Here is a 26,481-nt window from a genome sequence, read left to right as displayed (position 1 = left end):
TGGAATAGTAACAGCAAAAGAATAGAGAATACATGGTGTAGCCAATACCCTAATTAGGTTCCATCATGGTTACATATGGTAGGTGCTCAATTACTAAACTGAAAAGTCTCATCTAAAATTGTGAGACCAGAGTAGAAAAACAGAACAGAGTTGTTGTCTTCAGTAAAATAACCTCTGGTCCTTTAATTCGCTGCGGTCTGAAAAATCCTTCATGAAAAGACAGTAGCAATATAAAGAATGGTTTTGTTTTCTTTTCATAAAATCTAGACTGGCAACTAGTCAAATAAAAGGAGACTTACGGTGTATAAATAACCAAAAGATAAGGACAAAACATTCCACTGGAATTCACATGATGCTCTTCACAAAAACAAAAGAGCTAAGAACTGGAGGTGGGAAAAGACAGAAGCAGCACTTGTTCTCATGTTGACAAACACCTCATGAAATATGTAGAGATCTGTGTTGTATATCTCCCCAAATTTCTAATATTTTGCATAGTAAATAAGTTTATATTAGTTACTGATATTTATTAGTCTTCAAAATAATATGCAATCAAGCACTAAGGAATACGTACAATGTCACTTACAAGCAGAAGAGGTGGAAGTATGAAATACTTAGAATAAAAACCCAAGTGAGCCAGGCACGGTGGCTCACACCTGTAATCCCAGCACTTTGGGAGGCCAAGGTGGGTGGATCACCTGAGGACAGGAGTTCAAGACCAGCCTGATCAACATGGTGAAACCCCATCCCTACTAAAAATATAAAAAATAGCCAGGCATGGTGGCGTGTGCCTGTAGTCCCAGTTACTTGGGAGGCTGAAGCAGGAGAATCACGGGAGGCAGAGGTTGCAATGAGCCAAGATCGTGCCACTGTGTTCCAGCCTGGGCAACAAGAATGAAACTTCATCTCAAAAACAAAAACAAAAAAACAAGTGAAAGATAATGAGAAACATTTCCTCTGGGGAACAACAGAGGCAAAAATATTAACACATTTTAATTACTACAAAGTAAACAAGTTCTCTGACTGAATTCTAACTTTTACCTGAATTAACATAGATCTGACCAGGGACTAATAGGATGAATAAGAGTTGGCAAAAGGGAAGCAAAGCTAAAGAAGAAAAACTTTAGAATTATGAAATTTTAGGATGTATGATTCTAAAATAAATTTATTTGACAATTTGGGAGATTTGACAAGTGACAAAACCAATTAAAATTTGACGAATTATGTGGAGCCACCATCATGTATTAAAGTAATACATAACTTCGATACAGTACTACATAACTGCATTTCATATCTTGGTACTTGGGCAAATAAAACAAAAAAACAGCTACAGCTTTATAGTAAAAACAGCAGAAATGCAATTATACATTTATTCTGTAAGGTTAACATCAGTGTTTCATAAATGTATGATTTAGTTTTTTTTTTTATTTCTCTCCTATCGCTGTTGTTAAAATTCTCAGAAAAACATTTGGCTGCTCCCAGACATATCTGGCTACTTAACAGCATCTGTAGACCCAGGGAACTGTGTGTGCCACACTCAGTCCAACTTGCAGCCAGCTTTCCCGAGTGAGAGCTTCAGCGTGTGTTCTGTAAAGTTAGTGGTCATAAAATACTCTGCTCTAGGACCTAGGTTTCCTCACTGCTTAAAATAACCAACACTGTTTCCATCCATTATTTGTAGTTAACGAATTATGTATTGGATAAAACCAAAATGAAGATTTTAATAACAAATTTAAACAATTTTACAGAACTTTTAAAGAAAATTCCTAAAGTTCTAAGGCTTATCCAGGGGGTGAGTATCAAAGAAAATACTATTCACAATTAATATCTAATGAAGTATTAATCTTTAAATCATGGAAAGATATTCTATTCTCACTAAGCACCTTTGAAACCATTGAATTAGTCTGTAACTGTATGTGACTTGAAAGTCATAAATTCAGAATTAAAAACTTCAATTTATCCTCGAGTAGGATTTAACTTACAGATTCATAAATATCCACATTCACAAAATCATTACCATTTACAGTAAGAAAATAATGAAATAAAAGTATTTTTTAAATGAAAAACATGAAAGGGTATTGAACACAACACAAATATACAAGTCAATGAAATAACTAAATATATATCGCAGTAGAAACATCCTAAGAATTCAAAGAAGATACCCTTTAGGCACAATGATTTAATCGTTATTGATATGGTAGGCTACTTGTTCCCAGAAGCTATAATTAATGCGATGTATTCTATCCATTTCCTTCAGATGGAAAATAGCCAAGCTAAATAAAGTTACTCCTGTCGTGAACACGTTGTCTATTCTTTTAGTTGAAAGCAAACCTCAAGTAAATTCCTATTTATCTCCTTGCCAATCAAGGAATGAGTGACTGACGCTAACACAGCCTTATCTGGGCCTTCTGTCTGCAGCACATTCCACTAAGTGATGTCATTGCTCTAGCAGACGAAAATAAGCAGATTATTACAGTGACTAGAAGCTAACTAAACATTTGGATTTTTGCATGGACAGATTTACACACTGTCTGTCAGATAAAGCACAGTTTGCCTGCTGCTTACACAACAAGAATGTGCCTGACAGCTTCCTCCCAGGTTTAGTATCTGATTACATAAATAGGCCATTCCCCACCATTCCTGAAGACTGACAGTCTGTCTCAGCTTCAAGTGCAGTTTTGGACTGTCAGCTTTTCTGTCTTGCACACTAGGGCTGATTAACATCAGAGTACTTGCTGGAGGTCCAATCAGGTTTTTCCACCCTAGGATTACAGGCCATATAAAAAGAGGTGGACACAAGGGATGGGGAAAGGTGACTGCTCCCAAGGTACATTTTTAAGGTTGAACCATTTTAACACACTTATTCATGTGTCTGTATTTGTAGTATGACCTCTGAAATAATTCAGAAATATAATAGTGTCTTTCAAGCTAAACAGTTTTATTTATAAAATATGAAACACAATCACACAAAACATAATGGTAATACATAAGTATTACTATTTTTATAGCTGCCATGTCTTATAATGAATATTTTTGCAATAGTCCATCAAATGAATGAAATGCCAATGACTTATCACAGTCCTATAAAACCACAACACTGAGATGAAAGAATGCTGAAAAGTCATCTGACATTAATTAACATATCCTTATCCCCACCATGATACCCAAAACAAAATTTACAGAACTAATACACTGATACGTTTTGATGAATCTAAAAACATGGTTTAAAACTTACTTTGGCAGCAACAGAAATGTTGGCAGAAAGATAATGAGTAAATTGTATCTGTATAAATATTATGAATTTGCTGAAAATAGACGATTTCATTTTTTACTTGTCTAAGCCCTAACAATAATAATAATAATAATAATAAAGAGGTTCTGCAATTTAGTACCTAAGTTACAAATTATTCTGGGTCAAACTTTAGTTATTTAACAATTACATACTTCTCAACAAATACAGGCATGTGATTTTCATACAAATAAAAGCATTCAAAGTGGTCTGGGTGATGAAGACCTACAAATCTTCTTCTTCTTCTTCTTCTTTTTTTTTTTTAAGAGACGGGATCTTGCTTTGCTGCCAAGGCTAGAATGTGACGGTGTAATCATAACTCACTGTATCCTTGAACTCCCAGGCTCAAGGGATCCTCCTTCTGGGAAGCTAGGTTCACAGGTCTGCACCCCCACACCTGGTGGATTATTTTATTTTTTAAGAGACAGGGTCTTGCAATGTTGCCCAGGCTGGTCTCAAACTCCTGGGCTCAAGCAATCCTCCAGCCTCGATCTCCCAAAATGTTGAGATTATAGGTGCTAGCCACTGTACCTGGCCATATTCTCTTTTAATAAGAAAAAGTGAGGCAGCAGCCATGAAGGGAGTACTGAATATCTTCACTTCATTGAGAGGAAACCATTTGTTTCTCATTTTCTTAGGTCTGACACTATTTGTGAGCTATTGGAAGGAAAAACGTTCAAGTATCTCCACTATTAATTTGTCAATTAAACAAACATTTTAAACATTTACTATGGGCCAGGTCCTATCCTGTGTTCTGGAAATACAAAGATAAATAGGACACAGGGCCCATCCTCCAGGTACATAAAATCTGATAAGGAAAAGAGACAAGCAAACACATAAATAATATCGCAAAGTCAGTAATTTATCTTTTCACAGATAAATGTATTTTTTAGATTCAAATGGCAATCTACTCCGCTATCAAGCAACTCTCCTTCTCAGGACAACGCTGTGAAATCTATACCTTCTCGTGAAAAGATTTGCTTCTTCCTAAACCATCCTTCTACGTTCCTACAAAAATCTATCTTGAGTTAAATTAATTACTTTATGAAACACGGGCCTGAACATTACACACATATAAAACCTGCCTACAACTAAAAACTGACCTGTGCTCTCCGGTTCTCTTTCAAAACTACCCACAGTTGTTCTTTCCACGGTTACACGTGAAACACCAACATTCAGCTGAAAATGTCTGACTGCCTAATACTATAATGTATTTCGTCTTTTTCATTTGTTTCTAGACACCAGCATTAATGAACTGTCATAGAAATAGTTTTACGAATCACAAAGGGTGATGTTACTTATCATGGTAAACAATTAGAAGTCATAAGCACAATATTGTTTCTAGTAATTTCAGCTATAACTTTCAACATGCGTACCCAGACAAACCGGATGAAATATGTTGCTTCAGGTCAGCTCTGATGGATCCCACAGAAATATCAACATTATTGCTTTTATTTTATTATGTACCACACTTCATAACTGTATACTGTGGAGTACAATAAAAACTCCACTACAGAGCTTGAGTACTTATTAAACAGGTCAAAAGTTACTATAACAAATAACTCGCTGTACTCAGGGGCCATTAATAACATATCTTGTTGCTCAGATGAGAAAAATTTTTAAAAATCAAAAAATAAGGGCAAAAAGGGAAAAATGCAGAACAATCTGAAATGGTTCATGTGTCTAACTGTCCCTTCCCGATCTCCTTTATCCCTTTCCTTTTCCAGCTTCTTTCATAGGTATTTTAAGCACATGCTCAACATTACTGGACATATATTAATATTTTCTTGAATCTTGAAATTTATTGCTATATCTTTAAGCATATGCCCAACAATTTTGAAAGAACTAAATGAAACACTGAGATCAAGAAGGAAAAGTGGAAGATGACTGAACAGGGCACAAAGGTCACAGTCCACTAGGACCTGCAAGCCTTGAGAAGTGATGGTCACCAACAGCCCCCAGACTGCTTCCTCCACAAGAAACAGCTACAGAAGTACTATCTGTTCCCTCAAAAATTATATCAACTTACAGAAAACAAATTTACGAAGGGAATGCCAAATTCAAGCTATACGAAAAAGCCAGCAAGTGACTATCTTTCAGGGTAAGTGGTATGGCTACCATTTGGCTGTACAAAGGGTAAGTGGTATGGCTACCATTTGGCTGTGCAAAGTAGACGGTTTCTATAAATAAAATCAGCTGAGTCTGAAGAGGACCACGGCAATAACAAAATAGAAAACAATAAAGAAGAGCAGGTTAATACAAAAACAAATTATACTGATGGTACCCATGGGAAATATATTTAAAATAAAAAAAATTTACAGAAAAGGTGTGTTAATATGTGGACATTCATTATTTCTGTCATGAGGAAGGAAGGAAAGAAGGAAGGCAGGAAAAAAGGAAAGGAGACAGGGAAGAGAGGGAGAGAGGAAAGGAAGGAGGGAGGAGGGGGGAAGGAAGGAAGGAGGAAGGAAGGAAGGAAGGAAGGAAGGAAGGAAGGAGAGAGGGAGGGAGGGAAGGGAGGGATGGAAGGGAGGGAGAGGGAAGAAAGGAAGAAGGAAGGAAGAAGGAAGGAAGGAGAGGGAAGGAAGGAGGAAGGGAGGGTGGCAGGAGGGTGGGAGGGAGAGAGGGGAGGGAAGGAAGAAAGGGAAGAGGTAGAAGGAGGCAGGGAAGGAAGCAAAGGGAGGCAGGAAGCTTAGGAAGGAAGGGGAAGGAAGGGGAGGGGAGAGGAGGGGAGGTGAATAAAGGGGAGGGGAGGGGAGGGGACAACCACAACACAATACCAACGAAAGGAATGACACCACCAAGAGACATCATAAGATATGTTTGCCATCAACATAAAATAGAACCAAATATAATCAAACAATAAAAGTACACGGACAAAGAACTGAAGTACTCAGTACTTCATTAATTTAAAAAAAAACCATAAGCTACTTTATGAACTCATAATTTCCATATAATTACAAACTATGATATTACTATAAGGCAAATTCACCTTCTTACAAGTATTTTGATGAGAATTTCTGAAGTATTATATTTATTTCTTAAATAATTACTGATAATGATCTGATTTTTTTGTAGAATGTGTTATCCACTTTCCATTACAGGAATCAAAAGAATTAAAATTAAACTTATTTATGAGTTACAGATCTCCCCAGAGCCTAGCCTAGTGCCTACCACCTAACAGGTGCTCAATACGTTCAAGGATTTAAATAAATTGATTTGCTTCTTTACTTTGGTCTATCAGAAAGTTAACCATCTATAAAATACTTGTAAATATCAAGGAAGAATATGAAATAATTCTCAGAAACTATCAAATGTAGTCCAGAGGTATGATTATGCCCCCAAAATTAGCAGAAGAAACAAATTATTCATAAATCACATTAATCAGTGCTGTGTTAGCCATCTGAAACATGTCGAATATCAGCCTCTGAGGTGCCTGTGAACAGTCATTGCTGCTGGTGTACATGAAACGCTGTAATTGGTTTAAATCGGCCTTGCCCATCTGTCTTTAATACTCTTATTACAAGGCAGTAAGCAGAGAACTATTAGAGCTGCAGTATAAGCTGTAAGATCTTTACCCGTTCTTAAATCATTTAAAAATAATGAGAGCTTTAGCCTTTATCTAATTAACGAGTGCCTTCTTTGAATTAGAAAAACTGTATCATTTAGCCCACGGTTGTTTAGTAAATTGGTTTGGTGGCATGTAAGCTAACGCAGGATAGCAGTTCCAGTGTCTCGTTCCTGGCTTCTTATTACTTGAATTATAATTCAATGATCACCTTAGATCATGGGCTATTCATAAATCAGAAGCCTGACATCAGATGAAAAATTGTATTAATATATGAAACTTATTATATAGTACAAACTGCTCTCTTGATAAATTACATTGTTCAAACTTGACAATGATTGCATTTAAAACATTATTCCTGTTTGCTGTTTTACAGACTGAAACCTCTTCATGAAAAATTTACAATGCTCCTCTGTGTTTTGGAGTCAGAGGGCAATAGTAGCAAATGGCAGACAGAAACCATACTTTAGATTTGCTGGCAGCTACAGAGGACAGAAAACACTTCCAAGGATGGGAAGAAAAACCCTCAGCTGCATCTCCAGGTTCTACATTTCTGGCTTTATAAAGATACTAATTGTCCTCACCAGCAGAAGCATAGTAAATAATAAAATTTTAATTTCAGCTCACTAGATTGCTTTCTTCTCCTATATAGGTGTTTCAAAGAAATTTATAGTCATAAATGTTTCACAGGAATTTATAGCGTGAGAGGAAAAAATAAAGGGGCGAACCCATGAAGTTTAATTTGAATTGGGGCCGAGCTCCTTAGATGATGCGTTGTGACAAATGCTTTTGCCAAGGCTGACTGGGTAACTCAAGCTGTATTCCATATTATTTACATTAATTACATGAAGGCTGCTTTGTTAATGGTACATTCTGGTGTGGGTCACAGCATGATATGCTAATGATCTAAGAAAAATCTGCATCTCCAATATTTATGATAATTTGTAATAGAAAATAGGATTGCTTTTATTTCCTTCTCCTCACTAGAACAAAAAAAGTCCGTACAAAACAATTTTATTCAGAGAAGAAAGGGAAAGTTCTAATCGCCAAGACATGTAAGTGTTGTAAACAAAAGGGGAGACTCTCTTATTGTTAGGGGCGTTGTCATAGCCTTTGACAAAGTGATACTACAGCAGTTCTCTGCACGCCTTGCAGTGTGAGGTGTGTTATCAAGTCAAATTGAACGGGATGAAGCAAAAATGTAAAGTATAACTTCCAACACCAAATAATCTCCTGTTGTTAGGTGTTTCCACCCTCCCTCTTCACAGCTACCCCCAAAGAGAATTCAGAGAAGCTTCAAATAAACAGTTCATTTACAATAAGTTGTATGCATTATACAAGAGGCCAGAAGATACTTGCTAGAGGATATTTGCTGTTTTTACAAAACCCATTGCAACTTTTGAGAAATCTTATGGTAGAAATGTATAACCCCAAGATTCTGAGTGCAAAAACATAATCTGTATGTATTCAGTATCAGAACATTTTATTCATATTGTTATTCTGGTAAATTATTTTGAAATGTATAAAACACTAAAAGTAATAGTACTTTCACATTATGGCTTTTGGGAATATGAAAACTAAGGATAAAAGGTTCAAAAAAAATTGGCTATTGGATTTAAAAGTACCAAGCTTTTGTGATTATTAATGTTAAATTATGTTGCATGTATCTTCCAAAGACTGTTAAACAATTTTAAACATCTGTTTGGCTTTATTATTATGGACCAGATTTTGAAAATCCTTCTTTAGCAATAAGCATCAACAAAGCTTTAGCATGATAAAGTTAATGTGTTTTCAAATCAATAGTGGCCTATTGAAATAAAAGCTCCCGTAGGTATCCACCCTGGCCTACAAAACAGAACACACAATCTTGGCAAAGCCAGTAGATCTGATGGTTTGCAAATGTCTTGTACTGAAGCCAGAGCCCGAATTCTAAAGCATCAGGGCACCTAAGCACAACTTATTTAAAGGTTGAGTTATTAAGTCATTTCCATTTACTAACAGAATAAGTTTCCAAAGAAATATAAAATATTTTTTTAAAAAACACATAATGGGGTGTTCTAAAGACTAGAAATTGAAAACTATATGTAGATTGAGAATAAAAAGGCCTAACAAGAAAGAAATATTTCACTTATCTATAAGTTAGTACTGGGTTTCAATAATCTATGTTTAACATGATTAACAGAAATCTGGGCCGTGGTCAGCTCTGGGGAAATGAAAAGAATGCAGCCAGAGAGAAGCCCACAGAACACTTCAAAGTAGCCGTTCGTGTGCATGTCTTACGCTGCATGGGTGTTATCAGGTTGTTTGTTTCTGTCATTATTCTTGATACTATATAGATAGGCTATGTGTGTGTGTCTGCGTAGTGCACTGGGTGTGTAATATATACTGTTGTATGTATGAAATATTTGATTATTAAAAAAAGGAATTGAGAAAAACAATCCAATCTCAATAAGTATTTTTAAAGGGGGGAGATTATTTTTCAAAATCTTCATGGGAAAATTAATGTATTATTTTGCCATAACTATAGCTTAGACTTTTCATTCTTCGGCAAGAAAAGTCGCAGGGCCTCATAAGCTAACGTTTTATATTATAGATTCAAAACCAAGGAAATAAAGTGTTTGTGTAAAATTATCACTACTTGTTTCAGCAAAAAGTATGAATTTTGTAAGAGATGCCTATTTATCTCCTTGTAGGCAGCTCATACTATGCTGATTAGAGGACACATTTCTCAGACTAAACACTAGATATAATCAAACAACATTAGAATATCAAGTAATCTTAAAAATTATCTAATCTAATACACTTATTTACAACTAAGGAAACACAATTAAGGACTTCCATAAACTGCTAGATAGTAGCAAAACACAGATCTTTTGACTTTTGTCTAGGACTCTTTTAGTCATAAAACACTATCTCCTGTATCACCTGTCCCCAGGGGTGGACATTGTGGTGCAAGACATTAAACCACTTACGTTGACCCTGTAAACGAGCCAGAGAGGCTGGGCTCCCTCACTCATCCGCCAGACATTCACAAACCATTAAATATGTGACAGGTAATGTTAAGAGGTCTGGGAACTAAATAATCAATAAATTCTGCCACAAAGTCACTCAAATTTGTCCAGTGGCTTCCCACTGATCCAAAAACGAAATCCCAGTTCCTTACCATGACTTCTAAGAACTGACATAATCTAAACCCCGCTCGCGTCCTCTCTTGATCTACTGGCACTACCCTTGTGCACACCACACTTAAGCCACACTTGTCTCCTATTGCTTGTCAGACTTGGAAAACTGTCTCCTTAACTTTGAGGTGGGTTGCTGGGTGGGCACACGGTGGGGATGGATGGATGGATGAACAAACAGAAAGTAGCAACACACACAAGTAAACCAACGACGACAACATGCTGGAAATGGGCAGAAGTACAGATGGTTCTGACAGGGAGCCCTGCAGATTCTTTGTAATGAAGGACGTATGAGTTACAGTTAAAGGTGAATGATAAGATCACAGGCATATTAAATTGTTTAAAACTTTATGAAAAAGAATAACTATTCAATTATAAACCAAAATCTATAATTATAAAGCCTAATGATGCAAAGAAGACAACTCTGGCCCCTATCTCAGGATGTCTGGCCACTCAGACAAGTCAGTTCAGAGGTGCAGGATGTGTTCCTGAGTGATCAAATACAATCACATATGAATGAATGCAAAACAAATAAAATCCTCCTCCCAAGAAACTTGGTTCAGTGAACAAAAGCTCCTCCATCTGTTGACTGGAAAACGGAAAGCTTTCCATGATTTACTCTATAAAACATGAAGGCCACAGAAGTATGCTCGGAAATCACAATATTTATGAAATGATACAAAGACAACAGTAGTGGCTAGGAGCATTCATTGCAAGCTCTCTGACAATTCAGATACGATAAAAGCCATTCTAATCTAGTGTAGCAAAGATGGGCACAAATTTGGTATGTTTTTTCCTTTCCTAGGGACAAAGGTGGACCTTCTCAGCCAGAAGGAATACCAGCCGACATCATCCACACTTAGAAACTAGCCACAGTTTCTTGTTCCTTAGGGAATCACAATTTGGATTAAACTGTGATATTAATTAATTTGACTAATCCATTAAAGAACCAGTTGACTATGAAATTATTATACAACAGAAATTGTATACACAATACAAGGTATAGAAAATTATAATAAATGTATTTCAGAAGTAAACTATTCCTAACCTAATATAAATCAAGCATCACATCACAAACCTTGAAAACATTATTTGCAATTGATTTTTTATGAAGCCTTGGTTATGACTTACACCTCATTTTTCAGAACAGCCTTCTTGGGTACCACCTTACACTCCAATTGAAAACGAGAATGTACACCCAAGTTCACTTCCTTCATTTGCCCCCTTCTGTTGATTAAGATTTGACAGATATTTGATATTATGAGAAAGTGAAGAAATGAAATCATGTTTAATGTGTAGCTATTATTACAAAACTCTACCAGATAGTCTCACTAAATTGCAAAGCTCAAGATATTAAATTACAAACTATGAGAAAACATGCTCAGAAATAATGCTACTATATTTAATGATAAAAATTTATATTATACAGTCTTTGTTCTAAAAATAATTCCAGATTTTGTTCCAAATTTAACTTACAAATGTTATAAAATTATCTCAGTTTGATATCGCTAGTTGTCAATTTGACATGTATCATGGTTCTTTTTTAGGTATAAATAATATTCCCTCTCCTCAAAAGTTATACATATTTCTCATACCTGTTTAATTCAAGGGTATAAATTTTAAAAATTACTTTTAAATTTTCTTTGAAGTTATTTTAAAAGAAAAATAAAGCCAGCAGCGTGTGTGTGCGCGCGTGTGTGTAGCATACGCATCCATGCATATAGATAAACACGGAATGTTTTTAAGACCAGAAAGTCCTGACTCAGCGTTCCTATTCTCTGCCACTGTAGGCGCCTGTCCATGCTCCTGCAACAGTGTGTCCTTGGAGTGCAGCAGGAGACGCTTCCATTACCCAAGCACTGCCATGCGGCTGCTACCCTTTCAGTGCATGTGCTCTGGTGTCTGTTATTGAGCACAGTCTGGATACTCAAGAGTTGCACATTCCTTTCCTGATAGACTGCTCTAACTTTTGTTCAAGATGCCCTAATGTTTTTGACAACCTGTACGAGCCGAACATTTCAGCAAGAATTCCAAATGAAGGCTAAGGGCACTTTGCATCGTTTTGTTCTGTATTGTTCACTCTTGCTGATTGTGTCCTAAATAATAAACTGTGGCCTCTGGCGATTTTTCTCAGAATGTTTATGATGAGAACTCATTCATCTAAATCTGCTGGCCAGTGGAATAAAATAAATCAAGAATTTCCCAAATATAACAATATTTGTGTTCAGTAGATAATTGATGACTGCAGCTGCACTAATTAAAACCCATCTGAGTTTCATTAATCTTGGTCACCAGTACCAATTGCCATGCTCCATACCTCACGCACAGCCTTGCGCCCTTGCGCTTGGGTCACATCCCATACTCCCAAGTTTCTCATAATGTAAAACATTTCAAATTAACATAAATAAGTATAACATAGAAATGTGTAACCATTCATGACATTTCTCTAATTTTTAGAATCATGACAAATAATATAAATGTTTTATATCAGGTAATACTGCCATGATTATACATGTTCTCTGCTTGTTAAAAAAGAAAGAAATGTGTCAGTAACTTGTGGCTCATAGCAGTATGTACAGGAATCACGGGAACTCATGGCAGTAATGAAGTGTCTCATAGATCATACTTGCATGAAGCATAAACACTTCCCAGGAACAACTGTACAATTTATACTTAAGAAAAGACATTTGAATAATCAGTCCTATTACGATATCACTGCTAGGAACTGAGTTTATAAAAATACTTTTAAACATTTTCTAAACGTTAATTTATCTTCAAAATGTATATCATGGAGAACCATAGTTTTCCATGCAGACCACAGAACACCACAAGTAACAGCAGACAAGCGCAAAGAATCCTTATCAGGGGAACTATTTTTACTGGCCTCCAGATATACAGTTTGAATTCTAATCACTCATTCATTTAAGAAATATTTATTAAGAGCCTAATGCAGTTTCAGACACTGTCTAATCCAGGTGCTGATGATAACAGCAATGGACAAGCAAACACCAAGTTTCTGCTCTCCTTGCGAGTTCTTTCTTAGTGGTTGGAAAAACTGAATAAACATAATATGGAACACGCAGGTCAGTGCCATGAAGAAAAATCAAGCAAATAAGGAGCTGCTATGTGGGTGTGGAGTACTATTTGCAATTAAACAGTCAGAGAAAACTTTTCTAACAGAATAGCATCTGAGCAGAAACTTTAGTTTCTAAAGTATCAGCCTTTATTTGTTATAAACCAAAGAAAAGATTGTAAGTAATAAAGTTTTAGGGTTAGTCAAATCCATACATATAAGAAATAAAAATATTCACTGAATTCATAGATTAGACCCACTGGCATTGGAGTGTATCTGCCATAAGGTGGGGTATGGAAACAGGGGTAGGGGCAAGTGAAAGGAGAAAAGGAGGCAAAGGAGTAGAATGTGTGGACAGAACAGATAGAGAAGTATGAATTAAAATGACACCTTGGACATCAATTTAAGAGCTATATACTAAAGGTGAAGAAGTGACCCGTCTAAAGTTTTTAGAAACAAATCAAAGGAAAGAAGAGGAAAATTGGGCAACAATGAAATCTATCCATTAACCATGGAATCAAGTTTCTAAAAAATATCTTGAGTTTTCACCAAAAGATTTAAAACAGCGTTTCACTAAAACATTTAAAACAACATAGACGTGTACCTTTTAGTAAAATAAAAGTGCAAAAACGGTAAATATTTATAGTGTTCAGTGTTTTAAAAATTTTACTGAAAAAGCCATTAACTTCCAACAAAAGAAACACAATCAAAGAAACAATGTGCCATTCACCTATTCCACAGCTTCAGGTATAATTTCATGAATGCGGCTATTTTTCCCTCTAATTTTAACATATGGCCTGATAGTCAAAAGGCTTTCTTCTGAAAGTATTAGCCTCCTTATGAAAATAAGTTATACTTATTCATTAATAAAAGGTTCAAAAACCAGTAAAAACAAAATGTCTTGCTAGCTTATCTGATATGCACTAAATGGAAATCAAACTCTACAAAGCCAACTTTTCAATATTCCACAGTGTGTAAACAGGAGCTTTCAATCTTAGTATCTCTTCTGGAAGCTGGCACTCATTTCCTCCAGAGGCCTGCTACCCACGGTGGTAAGTCTCAGGGCATCTCCTTGGTCTTTCTCAAGACATCGCTGGAAGGATGACGGTCTAAGCAGGTACACAGGTGTACGCAATAATGCACTGAAGACTGAAGAGCACGGAGTTGCAGAGGACATGGCACTGCTACTGTTCTGCTTTGCTCATAGCTGTGAACACCCAAGGTCTCAAGGCACAGAGTCTGACAACTCCCCCTCCCAACCTCCAAACACACACTTTCTCATCCAAAGAAGATACTCCCAGGAACTGTACAGATGTGGTCTCATTTACACCTCAAAATGCCTCTATAAGGTAAACATTACAACTACCTTTTTTTGTTTGTTTTGTTTTGTTTTTTGTTTTTTTGTTTTCTTTTTTTCTTGAGGCGGAGTCTCGCTCTGTCGCCCGGACTGGAGTGCAGTGGCCGCATCTCAGCCCCAGGTTTACGCCATTCTCCTGCCTCAGCCTCCCGAGTAGCTGGGACTACAGGCGCCCGCCACCTCGCCCGGCTAGGTTTTTTTTGTATTTTTAGTAGAGACGGGGTTTCACCGTGTTAGCCAGGATGGTCTCGATCTCCTGACCTCGTGATCCGCCCGTCTCGGCCTCCCAAAGTGCTGGGATTACAGGCTTGAGCCACCGCACCTGGCCTTACAACTACCTTTTAAGAGACGAAAGCTGTGCTTAGAAAAGCAAAGAAATAACTGGGCGCGGTGGCTCACACCTGTAATCCCAGCACTTTGGGAGGCAGAGGTGGGTGGATCACGACGTCAGGAGTTTGACACCAGCCTGGCCAACATAGCGAAACCCGTATCTACTAAAAATACAAAAATTAGCCGGGCGTTGTGGCGGGTGCCTGTAATCCCAACTACTTGGGAGGCTGAGGCCGGAGAATTGCTTGAACCCGGGAGGCGGAGGTTGCAGTGAGCCGAGCTTGCACCACTGCACTCCAGCCTGGGCGACAAGAGCAAAACTCCGTCTCAACAACAACAACAGAAACAAGACTAGCCCAAAGTCACCACAAGAAGTGGCAGTGAAGAAGGAATCCAAATTCATGTGACTTCAAATCCGTGGTTTGCCACTTCAGTACAATGCAGAATTTTCAAGCTAGAATTGACTGTGAAATAGACTTTGACGACCATCTAATATTCATGCATACATCACAAAAACAAAGGCTCAGGATGGTTTACAAACTTGTCCCAGGGACACAGCTTATGAACATCCTCTATGAAAGTATCCTAAATTCTAGCCAGAGATCTTCTCACATTTATACTGTGGAAATGGGGCAACACTTTGGGTACACAAAAGTATGTCAACGTCAGGAGCAGAAGCGAGAAAAAGATGCTGCTCACCTTATGGCTCAACTCTTACCCATGTATCTCCAATGATCAGTGTTATGACTTGAGGAATAAAAAGTTTTGCCTACTGAGGTATTTATATAAAAATATAAAATATTTTATCAAATTTACATAGTTTGTTATATTTTATTTTCTAGCTTCTACAAAACAATGAAGCCAAGCTGAGATGTTCACTGAAACCAAGGATTAGACAGCTGAATTCTAGCAACCATCATCTTGCCCACATGCCCATGCAGACATAAAGCATCCAACACAACCCAGTGTTGGCACTGGTCTTACTTCCTGAAGTTTTTATGGTTTTATTGTTTCAATTCCTTCAAGAAACTCCAAAACCTTCCAATCAAGTATCACCCAAAAATGACTATGCTGACTTTACTTCAAATCACTGAAAAACTTCCTTAACATCTGAAACAGAAATGTGGCGCAACAAGGAACTGCTCAGTTCTTCTCAACGTTTCTCAATTCGTATCATTATTAAGCTGTAGTTTGTGGTCCTCAGACATGTTTCAATGAAATATATAATAAGTCTGGAAAACAATGTATGCCTGTGAAAAATCCTATACGAGTTCAGGTTTGTCATGTTATAAAATATATGGATTTCAAGGCAATAATTTCTAGAAAAAAACAAGTTTGTAATTAGAAAAAAAGGCATCACTTCTAAATTTAAGTTTATAAAAAGTCTAGCTGAAAAAACTAGTCAGTACACACACACGACAACAGCTTACATGGGAAGAAAAAAAGGTGTGTCTTGGATGAAAGGTTCCCAATGAGAAAAGGATAAAAACACTGTGCTGGGTGGCGGAGTTTTTTTTCTTGTATTTTACCTCATTTTATACATATCATAGAATAAACATGATTATTTTTAAATGAGAAAAAATTCTTTAAAGGAAGAGATATCAGATTGGGAAGATACTTCAGATAACTGGATAAAACATGGTCACACATTGCAATCTGCTGACAGCAGACATACACACTACACATGTTGTCGACTTTCTCCTTCATTAACCACATGACAAAGCTGCTTTAAAAATACAAGAGAAGGCTATAGGAGGAGGTGCTTCCACCTGTATTTCTGCTGGCAGTTTCTTCCTCGTGTTTGCCAAAAAAGAAAAAAAAATTAAAAAATAGAAAGTCTTAGTTAAAAAGATGAGAACCAGTAAGATTTTAACTCTTGATGACAATCATGAAAACCTAGACTCTTACAGCAAAGAGCTTTTGAATTGAAATTAATAATTCAATGATCACAGTTTTGAAGTGGGAAGCGGTCTTTGAGCAAAGACAGGAAGCCAAGTATTCTTCAGCTAAGGCCTGGAGAGAAAAACATGGAGCGGCTGACATGAGGGAAGTGAGACACATTTAGAATTAATATTGTTATAGAGGTTTCTGTTAAACACTGTCCCATATAAACACCCTTCAAAGCTGTGTTCCTCAGTGTTTATGCTTGTGGATTGTGGGGGGAAATACTGTTTTTCATTATTTTGCCTATTTATTCCTACTAAAGCATGTAAAAAATTAAACTTAAATGTAATTCAAACTCTACTGCAAAAGAAAATAAATTGGTTATTGAGCCTACAAAGCCCAGATATCTCTCAGTAGAACATCCTAAGAGAATCACTTTGAACAAACAGCAAGAGTGCAAACAGGAAAACTTCATGTAAACCACTTTTTTTTTGAGACTAAGTCTCACTGTCACCCAGGTGGAGTGCAGTGTCACAATCTTAGCTCACTGCAACCTCTGCCTCCAGGTTCAAGTGATTCTCCTGCCCCAGCCTCCTGAGTAGCTGGGATTACAGGTGTGCACCACCACACCCGGCTAATTTTTGTATTATTTTAGTCGAGACAGCGTTTCACCATGTTGGCCAGGCTGGGCTTGAACTCCTGACCTTGTGTTCCGCCAGCCTTGGCCTCCCAAAGTGCTGGGGTTACAGGCGTGAGCCACGATGCCTGGCTATAAACCACTTTTTAAGACAAAATTATTTTTATATTCTCTCAAGGTGTTCAATATTTAAAGGAAGACTTCGATGCCTTAAAAGGCAGTGCCTCACACCTGTAATCCCAGCACTTTGGGAGGCGAAGGCAGGCGCATCACCTGAGGTTAGGAGTTCAAGACCAGTCTGGACAATGTGGTGAAACCTCGTCTCCACTAATACAAAAATTAGCTGGGCCTGGTGGCATGCACCTGTAATCCCAGCTACTCAGGAGGCTGAGGCAGGAGAATCGCTTGAACCCAGGAGGCGGCGGTTGTTGTGAGCCGAGATAGCACTACCGCACTCCAGCCTGGGTGACAGAGCAGACTCCACTTCAAAAAAAAAAGATGTTTTAACTAACGTCCCAGTTAAGATATTGTTAGAAAGGGTTTATTAATACAATGCTTTCCAACACTGTATATGAACTGATGCTACTTTAAGCTGTTTGTTAGGATATATTATATATAAAATGATTGAATATCAATAATTTCGAATTCTGTGACCATATTCTTAATGTTATTCTAAGATTTATAAGATTGTAATAGACCATTTTGAATGTTCACATTTCCTCCTGATTCACTAGCATCTCTCAAAAATAATTTCTAGTGAGGCAAGAAGTTAATTAGATACTTTCCTAAAAACCCTAAGTTGCATACAAAAGAGCCAAGTTGATACAGATTTACTCAAATTTCAAGGAATTATTTTACTTAGATTTTGAGTAGCTATATTTATCAGTTCCTCTGCCTGTCTACGGCCTCATTTCCAAGTGTGAGGGATTTTTTTCCCTATATTAATAACTAATTTACAAAATCAGTTGGTAGCCCAACCATTTTAAAACTAATTTCATTAATTCATCTCAATCTTCAATTATGAATGGATTTACTTATTATCTGCTATTATGTATTTCCCCAACATTTTTGTAAAAGCACTCTTCATTCAAGATAACACCTTCTGGAAAAATTAGCTCATGCTGTATAGTTAAACTCAGTCTTTTCCTTGTAAAACTTCATTGTATATTTTAGTATTTTCTTCAAATAGATTAGCATTCACTTAAGCTTTTAGTTACAGTGTAATTTGCTTTTGATGATGAAATGACTTACAAATACAATCAAATTATGAACTTTGTAGGATTTTTTCATGTTTTGAAAGCCAACAAAATAAACAACTAAGAAATAAAGGAAATTAAATGGGAATAAAGAGTATTCTTCATTTCTAATGGCTTGCGATATCAATAATCCTTACTATAATGAAAAAGATTAAGTAATTCTTTTATGTTTAGATGAAAGTCATGTTTTTATAATGCACTTCCAAACTGAAAAGTTGTAGAAGCTAATTCTTGCTATCTCTCCATTACTGGTTTTCAGCAAAAGATACCTCTTAGTAGATTATCTGGTAAATCACCAAACACTGCTGGTTGATTCCAAACACATTTAAAGCAAACACAAACTCAATGTGGAGAACTTTAGCATCACCATCATTTCACAGCACTTTCTTTTCACTTATTAAAAATTTTAATTTACGATGAAGAAATTTAAGGTTGACTAAAATTAAGGAACAATTCTTGCATTCTCTCTGGGATCTCTTTTGCCCTTCTGGTTGCCTTCAAGCCGGGCACCCTGAAGGCAACAGAGCATCCTGTTCTCTTTATGTGGGTCACAGATGGCCTGAGCCACACGCTTTACTCCGGAATCATCAATCAGGATCACTTGGCTCTTCTTCCTTCTGGTATTTCACTTTCAGAACTTGCTTTTCAATCATTAGTTGGATGCCTATGTGCCCTTAGTCTCTTCTTAGGCTGATTTCTCTTCAGCTTATTTAGGGCAGACACATCAAGGATGAGTTTAACATTGAAGAGTCCTTTATTGGTGGCCTTTCAAAACCCTATCATGGCACTCCCTCTGGGCCCCATCATTCCTTAGGACAGGACCTTAAAAAGCATTTTCTTATCTTGTTTTCTCATGCTGTTTCCCCATTTTGATGACTCTAAACATATAATTCTGCATGGGTCATTTTTACAAATTTATATTTTAATGAATTTAAAAATTTTGAAAAACATCAGATTGTGTTTTCAATATTTCTTATAAAAGATAACTACCATTTATATATGTATATAAATATGTACCTTTTTGAGGTCTATTTTGAATACAAGTATCAATTTAACTTAGTATTTAAAAAGCCATTATCAGATCAGTAATATAGCTGCATATTAAATATATCATTCAAACTACTTTAGTCATTCATCATAAATATTTGTGTTAAGGGCATGAACACAGGCATGCAAAGGAGAACGAAATGCGACTTGTGCCTTAGAGAAGAATCTGAAATCCTGAGGGAAGCTGGGTTTCCAAGTGGGCAGAAATGCTATGACACAGGGCGCCCCAGCTCACAGAGGTGTTCACCGTCCAACTGCAGAGGCTCAGGGGAGGGTTCTGCGAAGCTCACCCCATGGGGGAGGAGAAGCAAGCCATGGGGGAAGGACAAGCATGGCTCAGCCAAGGAGAGAAAAAGACTCAGTATGGTGTCAGCAAGCGTGTAGAGCAGGAGGGCAGTAGAGTCAAGGTTGGAGGGGTGGACACAGACCGGCTAACAATGTTTCATGGCAGTGCTTGAGATTTGAGAGTATTTATGACCTAATTGTTTTACATCAATTTCCTGAAATTCAACACTTCCATATACATTTTTAACACCTTAGAAACATTTTTCTAGACTATATTTCAGGTTTTATGTTTAAACTAAGTTGCATATTTAATAAAGTTGGAATTTTTTCCAGTCATTTACTAAGACATCTATATAAATGTGATTTTATATAAAATCATACATTTACTATATGAGGTTATTATAAAAAACACAAGTGGAACATGGCTTATCCCTTCAAGGGGCTGCTGTAATGCTGTAAGGTAAGATCTGTGTACTCTTGATAAATTCAATACATATTTCTTGCCTAGTTCTAGCATAAACCAAGGCAGCAGAAAAAGGAAAAAAAAAAAAATCAAAGCAAGGTTTTGGGATTCTCCAAGCATAATCTCATTCCCTCCAGTATGAGTACAAGTTTATAGACACTGTAAATAAATCATAGTATTAAGTAAGATCAGATTTGCTAGCCCCATGCATATGAAGCATATAGATAAGAGAATTCTTTCATTGTGCTGTTATCTTCTGTAATACACTTTTAATCATCATTTTTAAACAAATGAAAAAGTAAAGATGAAATTGTGGATAATAAGGTATATTTTTGTTCATTTTGTTTTAAGAGAAGATATACGTCTCCACTGGAATCAAATTTGTGTTAAGGTAAAAATTACACAATTTTTCATTTTTAACTCTATGTAATCTTACTATGACTGAATAAATATAAATGATCTAGAAACTTAGAAAGTTTAGAACTTATATATGTTTTATTTATATAACTATTTGGCTTAACAGGGTTAGTTTCCAATGAAGATGAAGCAGGAAGTACTCAAAAAGTAGTAATTAAGAGAAAATACTATAAAAAATAGAAATATAAAACACATACACCCAATATACTCATTCGTCAAAGTATTTTTGGTTAAGCATTACTGTATCTCGTGCAGGAAGATCAACTCCTTAAATGGATGGATGTCAGAAACATACCCATTATCTACAGAGTCCATGAAAAGTCAGTATCAAATAGCACAGAAGGGCTGGGCATGGTGGCTCATGCCTATAATTCCAGCACTTTGGGAGGCCAAGGCGGGCGGGTCATCTGAGCTTAGGAGTTCGAGACTAGCCTGGCCAACATGGAGAAACCCTGTTTCTATTAAAACTACAAAAATTAGCCAGGCATGGTGGTGCATGCCCCAGCTACTTGGGAGACTGAGGCATGAGAATCACTTGAACCCGGGAAGCAGAGGTCTCAGTGAGCCGAGACTGCACCACTGCACTCCAGCCCGGGCAATAGAGCAAGATTCTGTCTCAAAAAATAATTAATAAATAAATAAATAGCATAGCCGAAAGAGAACAATATAGTATATATAATAAGCAAACATTTATCTAAATAGCACACTCCACACGTCAAAGAAAACGAAAAGGAATCACACAGACACACAAAAATCACTAAGGAAAAACTTCCAGGGTCAAAAAGACATCACTGTTTTATCAAAAATAAACTAATGACCTAACAAGGAACAATATGAGAACAGAAAGAAATGCAGCTGAAAGCATCAATATGAACACTATTGTTACTCCAGTGTCATAGATCACTATGAAAAAGATTTAAATACAGTAGGAATTTAAAAATTTTTGAAATACTTTGTTTTACATAAGCAAATTATTTGATAATTTGCTTCAAATATGAGAAGTGCACTTAACAATGTTATAATGGAGTTTCAAAGAGGCTGTAAATTTATGGGCCAACACAAAGAAAGTGAAATTGGCTACTGAGTTAAATCAAAGATCCTTTTATTAGGCACCTGTCATTTCTACCACATTTGCTAAGTGGTGCAGGCAATTTAGCCATGAATAAGGTGAGCAAGGTCTGAAAGAGTCTATAGTCTAGGATCCAACAGAATAAAAAAATCTTATGTAACCTTTCCAAAAATCATTAATGCATAAATGCCTGACCAAAATAACACAAAGATCAAAGAAATCTACATCATGCAAGATTAAGCTATCTTAATCCAATCTTAAGAATAAGGATTATGAATCTCACCTCAGGAACCTAATAAAAAACTGTAATCCAAAGTGTAAATTTTCACAATAAAAAAAAAGTTCCCAATTTTAGGACTGCAACATCAGTAACAGGGTACAAACATAGGAGATAACATAAAGGATTAATAGCTCCTAATGACGCTGACATTTTTACAAAGCAAGCTGGATACTTGAGTCTAGGGATAATCCAGAAGACTGACTATACCTCTTTTTCACGAGTTTCATCACTGAATTTCCTAAAATCTATGCAGATGGCTCAACTTCATCAGTGTTGCTCTAAAACAAAACACACACACACATATCCCTTTCTCTCTTAGTACCTGGCATAGAAGCCTTGAAATGATTCTACAATTAACGTCATTAACAACAACCTTTCAATTCGAATTCACTAAGGGCCCTTTATGCACCAGTCACTGTGGTGGGCACTTGGGTGAACATGGTTAATAAATAGCAAAGAAAAATTCATAAATCATACACTTACATAGCATGTTTAAAAATAAGTGCTACTGGAAACAATAGAGCAGGGTGAGGAGGTTTGGGAACCTCCAACTTTAAATTCAACACTAAGGACACGCCTCACTAAGCAGGGAAACGGTAAGCAGGGGATGAAGGGCAATGATCAGCTGTGACGGTGACATGGTGGTAACGGTTAACAGCCCCTCTGAGGCTGGGGGTGGAGTAAGGAACTAATCTGCAGTGGTTGCTGATTTCTATGGTGAAAAGGCTCCCACTGTGGCCAATTTCAGCCTACGAAAAGAATGGCAACCAGTTCACAAAATTCCTTAAAGTTTAAGAACGGGCCCACTTTGTAAGAGCTGGTTTCAGCTCATTACTACATGAGAAAATCTGGCAAAGCAATAATCCAGATAGTCAAGGGCACTGAAGAGGGGCACGCCTTGCAAAGAGCCCAGCACCCCGGAGCAGTGCAGGAGGGAGAGGGCAGGTGAAAGGTGGGCCTGAGAGGTGACAACAGAGACCTCATCACTGGGTTTTCCCTGAGAGAACTGAGGCACCAGGGAAGAGCTCTGTGCAAATGAGTTATGTGTTCTCACTTTCAGCATCAACGTGTCTACCAAACTGAGAAAAGATCCCATAAGGGAAGATGGATGAGTTACAGGAGGACTAATTAGGAGACAGCTGGAATAATTCAAACAGATGACTGTAGTGATGAGAAGCTGTAAAATTCAGAATCTATTTTGAACCCGATAGATAGGATGTGAGCCATGAGAGGCAGAAGTCCAGGATAATTGCAAAGGCTATGGCCCATGTAAACAGAAAGATGGTGATCTCATCCAGTGGGACAGGAAAGTCTATAGCCAGGTGTGGTGGGGCATGCCTGTAGTGTCAGCAACTTGGGGAGCTGAGGTGGGAGGAATGCCTGAGCCCAGGAGTTCAAGGTCAGCATGGGCAACAAGCAAGATCTATCTCAATGTTCAAAAATAAAAAAAAATAAAATCTGTAAGAGAGGCAAGCACTTGTGGATTGGGGTGGGAGGGGTGCTGAGGTGGTGAAGAAGAAACGAGTTTTTCCACTTGGATAAATTAAATTTGAGATGCCTATTAGACATCAGCATGGAGGGACTAGATCAGCAGATGGAAATATGACCTGGAGGTTTGGGAGAAAGCTCTGGCTGGAGATCAACAACTTGGGAGTTCTTGGCCCACAGAGACCACTGACAGCCATAGCACTGGGTAAGATCCCTAAGAAAATGAGGCAGACCTGGGACAGGCCAAAGACTGAGTCCTGCACCTTCCAGAATGAAGGGTGTATGCAGAAGAGGATGAACCAACAAAACAGACTAGAGAAGGAGTTACTTGTAAGGTACTTAAAAGACCAAGAAAGGGTGGTTTCCTGAAAGCCATGTGTATATTGTAGAGGACAGAATCTTCCCAAAGTCTGCATGTTTCCAACTTCCTACCGTACAGTTCTAAAGTAAGAGTATAGGTCTAGAATGTCAGATCTCTGCCCAATCTAATATGCCACAGCTGATGATGTTCAAGTGGACATTAAATTTCCACACAAAACTCAATTTGAAAAAGAAGAAATTCTTCACTTGCTTCCTAGGTCCTCCTCCTCGCTTTATAGAGTCTAACAGTATTTTCTGACTCTTCCTGGTATCCATAAGTAAATATTACTATGACTGATGTCATTCCCTATTCCCTCTTCTAGTCCTTAATTTATTATTAACTCCCATAATCTCTTGGTAAAATCTTCATAAATGTGCTCTTTCAATACATACACACGACATTTTTAGATACCTACAGTATGGGTACCTGAAAGTGTGGGTATCCACACTGCTTGGCAACTGGCAATGCATTTTCAATGGATTCTCATCAGTTACATTTAGTAACCTGGAGAGGCTATAGTCCCAAGTTACTCAACCAAACACAAATCCAGGTGTTTCTCTAATGGTATTTGTAGATGTGCTAACAGCTGAAATCAGTTGCCTCGAAGAGAGGGACATTATCATCTTCTGTAATCTGAACGGGCCTCCTCCAATCAGATGAAAGGCCTAAGAGCACTGCTAAGGTTTCCATAAGGAAGAAAAAAATCTGCATGTAAATTGCAACATCAGTTCTGTCCAAGAATTTCCAACCTGCTCATCAGATTTCAGACTTGCCTAGCTACCCAAAAATCGCATAACACAATTCCTTATACTAAATCTCCAGTGCGTGCATATGTACCTTCTACTGGTTCTGTTTCTCTGGAGGAACCCTGACAGATACTCTATGTTCCTCTAATAGTAACTAATTTAATAACTTTGAATGTACAATGGCAATTGTTTTCCCTACTAATAGAGACGTGCACCAATGAAATTATTTCTTAAATACAGTAATAAAGTCCAAACTACAACTCTCAACTACATTTATCAGCATGATACATAAAAGTATAAATACAATAGATAAACAAGAAATTGTCCTGGTTACGTTCATCAAAATTTTAGGGTGCGTCTTCAAGCATTTAATACAGCTATATTTAGAGATATACTTTTTTTTTCTTCTCAAGTCCACCTTTGCAGACAATGTACTCAATAATAGTGAAATTAATGGCACAAGAAACAGAAGTATAGAAATTTTAAATCATTTAAAATAGATAACTCCTAGATAATCAATAGTGAGAAAAAGATGATTGATGCCTGCAAAACAGTTTGAAATGATACATAAAAGTATCTAAAAGAGGATCTCCATTTGAAATGAAACAAAAGAATCTGAAGCAATCAATCTGTTTAACTCAAGTAACTCAACATATACTCATTTGATTCACTGAGTAAGGAATTCCAATACCTACAGTGTACTGTGGAAAAAAACTATGCTTTAAATATTAGCAATTATCACTGCCAATTATCGTGAATTAAAATAGCCAAAACAACACAATGCAAAGAGAACTTTTAATAAAGTACATACATAATTTTTTTAAAAAACTTTGAATACCTTACCATAAAAGTGAAAACAATTCTGCTGTAAATCTTCCTAGACAGAACTTTCAACACAGTTGTCTAGATTAGAGTGTAGATATGAAAAGAGAGGGGGAAATGAAGAAAAGAAGAAGACCACAGTGGCATAAAACCAAACCATCCTGTAAGGAGTGGGGCAGAGTAAACGCTTCACAGGCACCGACATCAAGCTATCCGCGGAGGAACACAGGACGCATTCTAACTGTACATTGAACTTTGTAAAGGAAGGACATTCAGTGGCATGAGGTCCTCGGGTCCCAGGATATAACTGTAGGAATCACAGCTTCATATCGGAAGATGCATTTTTTAATAGACTCTCCCTAAACACCTATCTAAAAATATATTCTTGGGATGGCAGATGGAAAAGTATAGAAATGGAAGCATGTATTTTAAGGAGTGGGTAGAGAGGAAAACGAGCTGGAATATACCTGTTTAATATTTAGAAACAGGGGTAGAAATACAACAAATATGAAAGTAACTGCCAATATGAATAACTGATTGTAGAAAGAACACATAATATCTATAAGTAATAATGCTGAAAAAATATAGTGAACAGTAAAGGGAGACCTGGACTAGTTTTGTGTAATTTTTAAAGTTACACAAATGGGCCAGGCACAGAGGTCACACCTGTAATCCCAGCACTTTGGGAGGCCAAGATGGGCAGATCGCTTGAGCTCAGGAGTTCAAGATCAAACTGGGTAACATGGTGAAATCTTATCCCTACAAAAAATACAAAAATTAGCTGAGCATGATGGTGGGCACCTGTAAGTCCCAGCTACTCAGAAGGCTGAGGTGGGAGGATTGCTTGAGCCCAGGAGGTGGTGGTTGCAGTGAACGAGATCAGGCAGCTACACTCCAGCCTGGATGACACAGTGAGACCCTGTCTCAGAAAAA

General features: G+C 37.2%; 1 protein-coding gene and 1 long non-coding RNA gene across 3 annotated transcripts in view; both read right to left on the bottom strand.

Moving 5' to 3' along the window:
* The window catches only part of ZNF407 (zinc finger protein 407), a 467,858-nt gene that overhangs the window by 211,473 nt on the left and 229,904 nt on the right, over nt 1-26,481 (bottom strand). The gene's annotated exons all lie outside the window — the stretch shown is intronic.
* On the bottom strand, nt 13,767-14,876 carry LOC117062437. The gene is made up of 2 exons (XR_004428373.1): nt 14,802-14,876; nt 13,767-14,472 (listed from the first exon to the last, which is right to left on the bottom strand). It is a non-coding gene; the product is annotated as an uncharacterized LOC117062437 (long non-coding RNA).

This window comes from Trachypithecus francoisi, unplaced genomic scaffold (assembly GCF_009764315.1).
Source record: "Trachypithecus francoisi isolate TF-2019V2 unplaced genomic scaffold, Tfra_2.0 Contig01474, whole genome shotgun sequence".
In the NCBI taxonomy this organism is placed as follows: Eukaryota; Metazoa; Chordata; class Mammalia; order Primates; family Cercopithecidae; genus Trachypithecus; species Trachypithecus francoisi.
The sequence above is the reverse complement of the archived record's forward strand: the minus strand, read 5'-3'. Positions and strand labels throughout refer to the sequence as shown.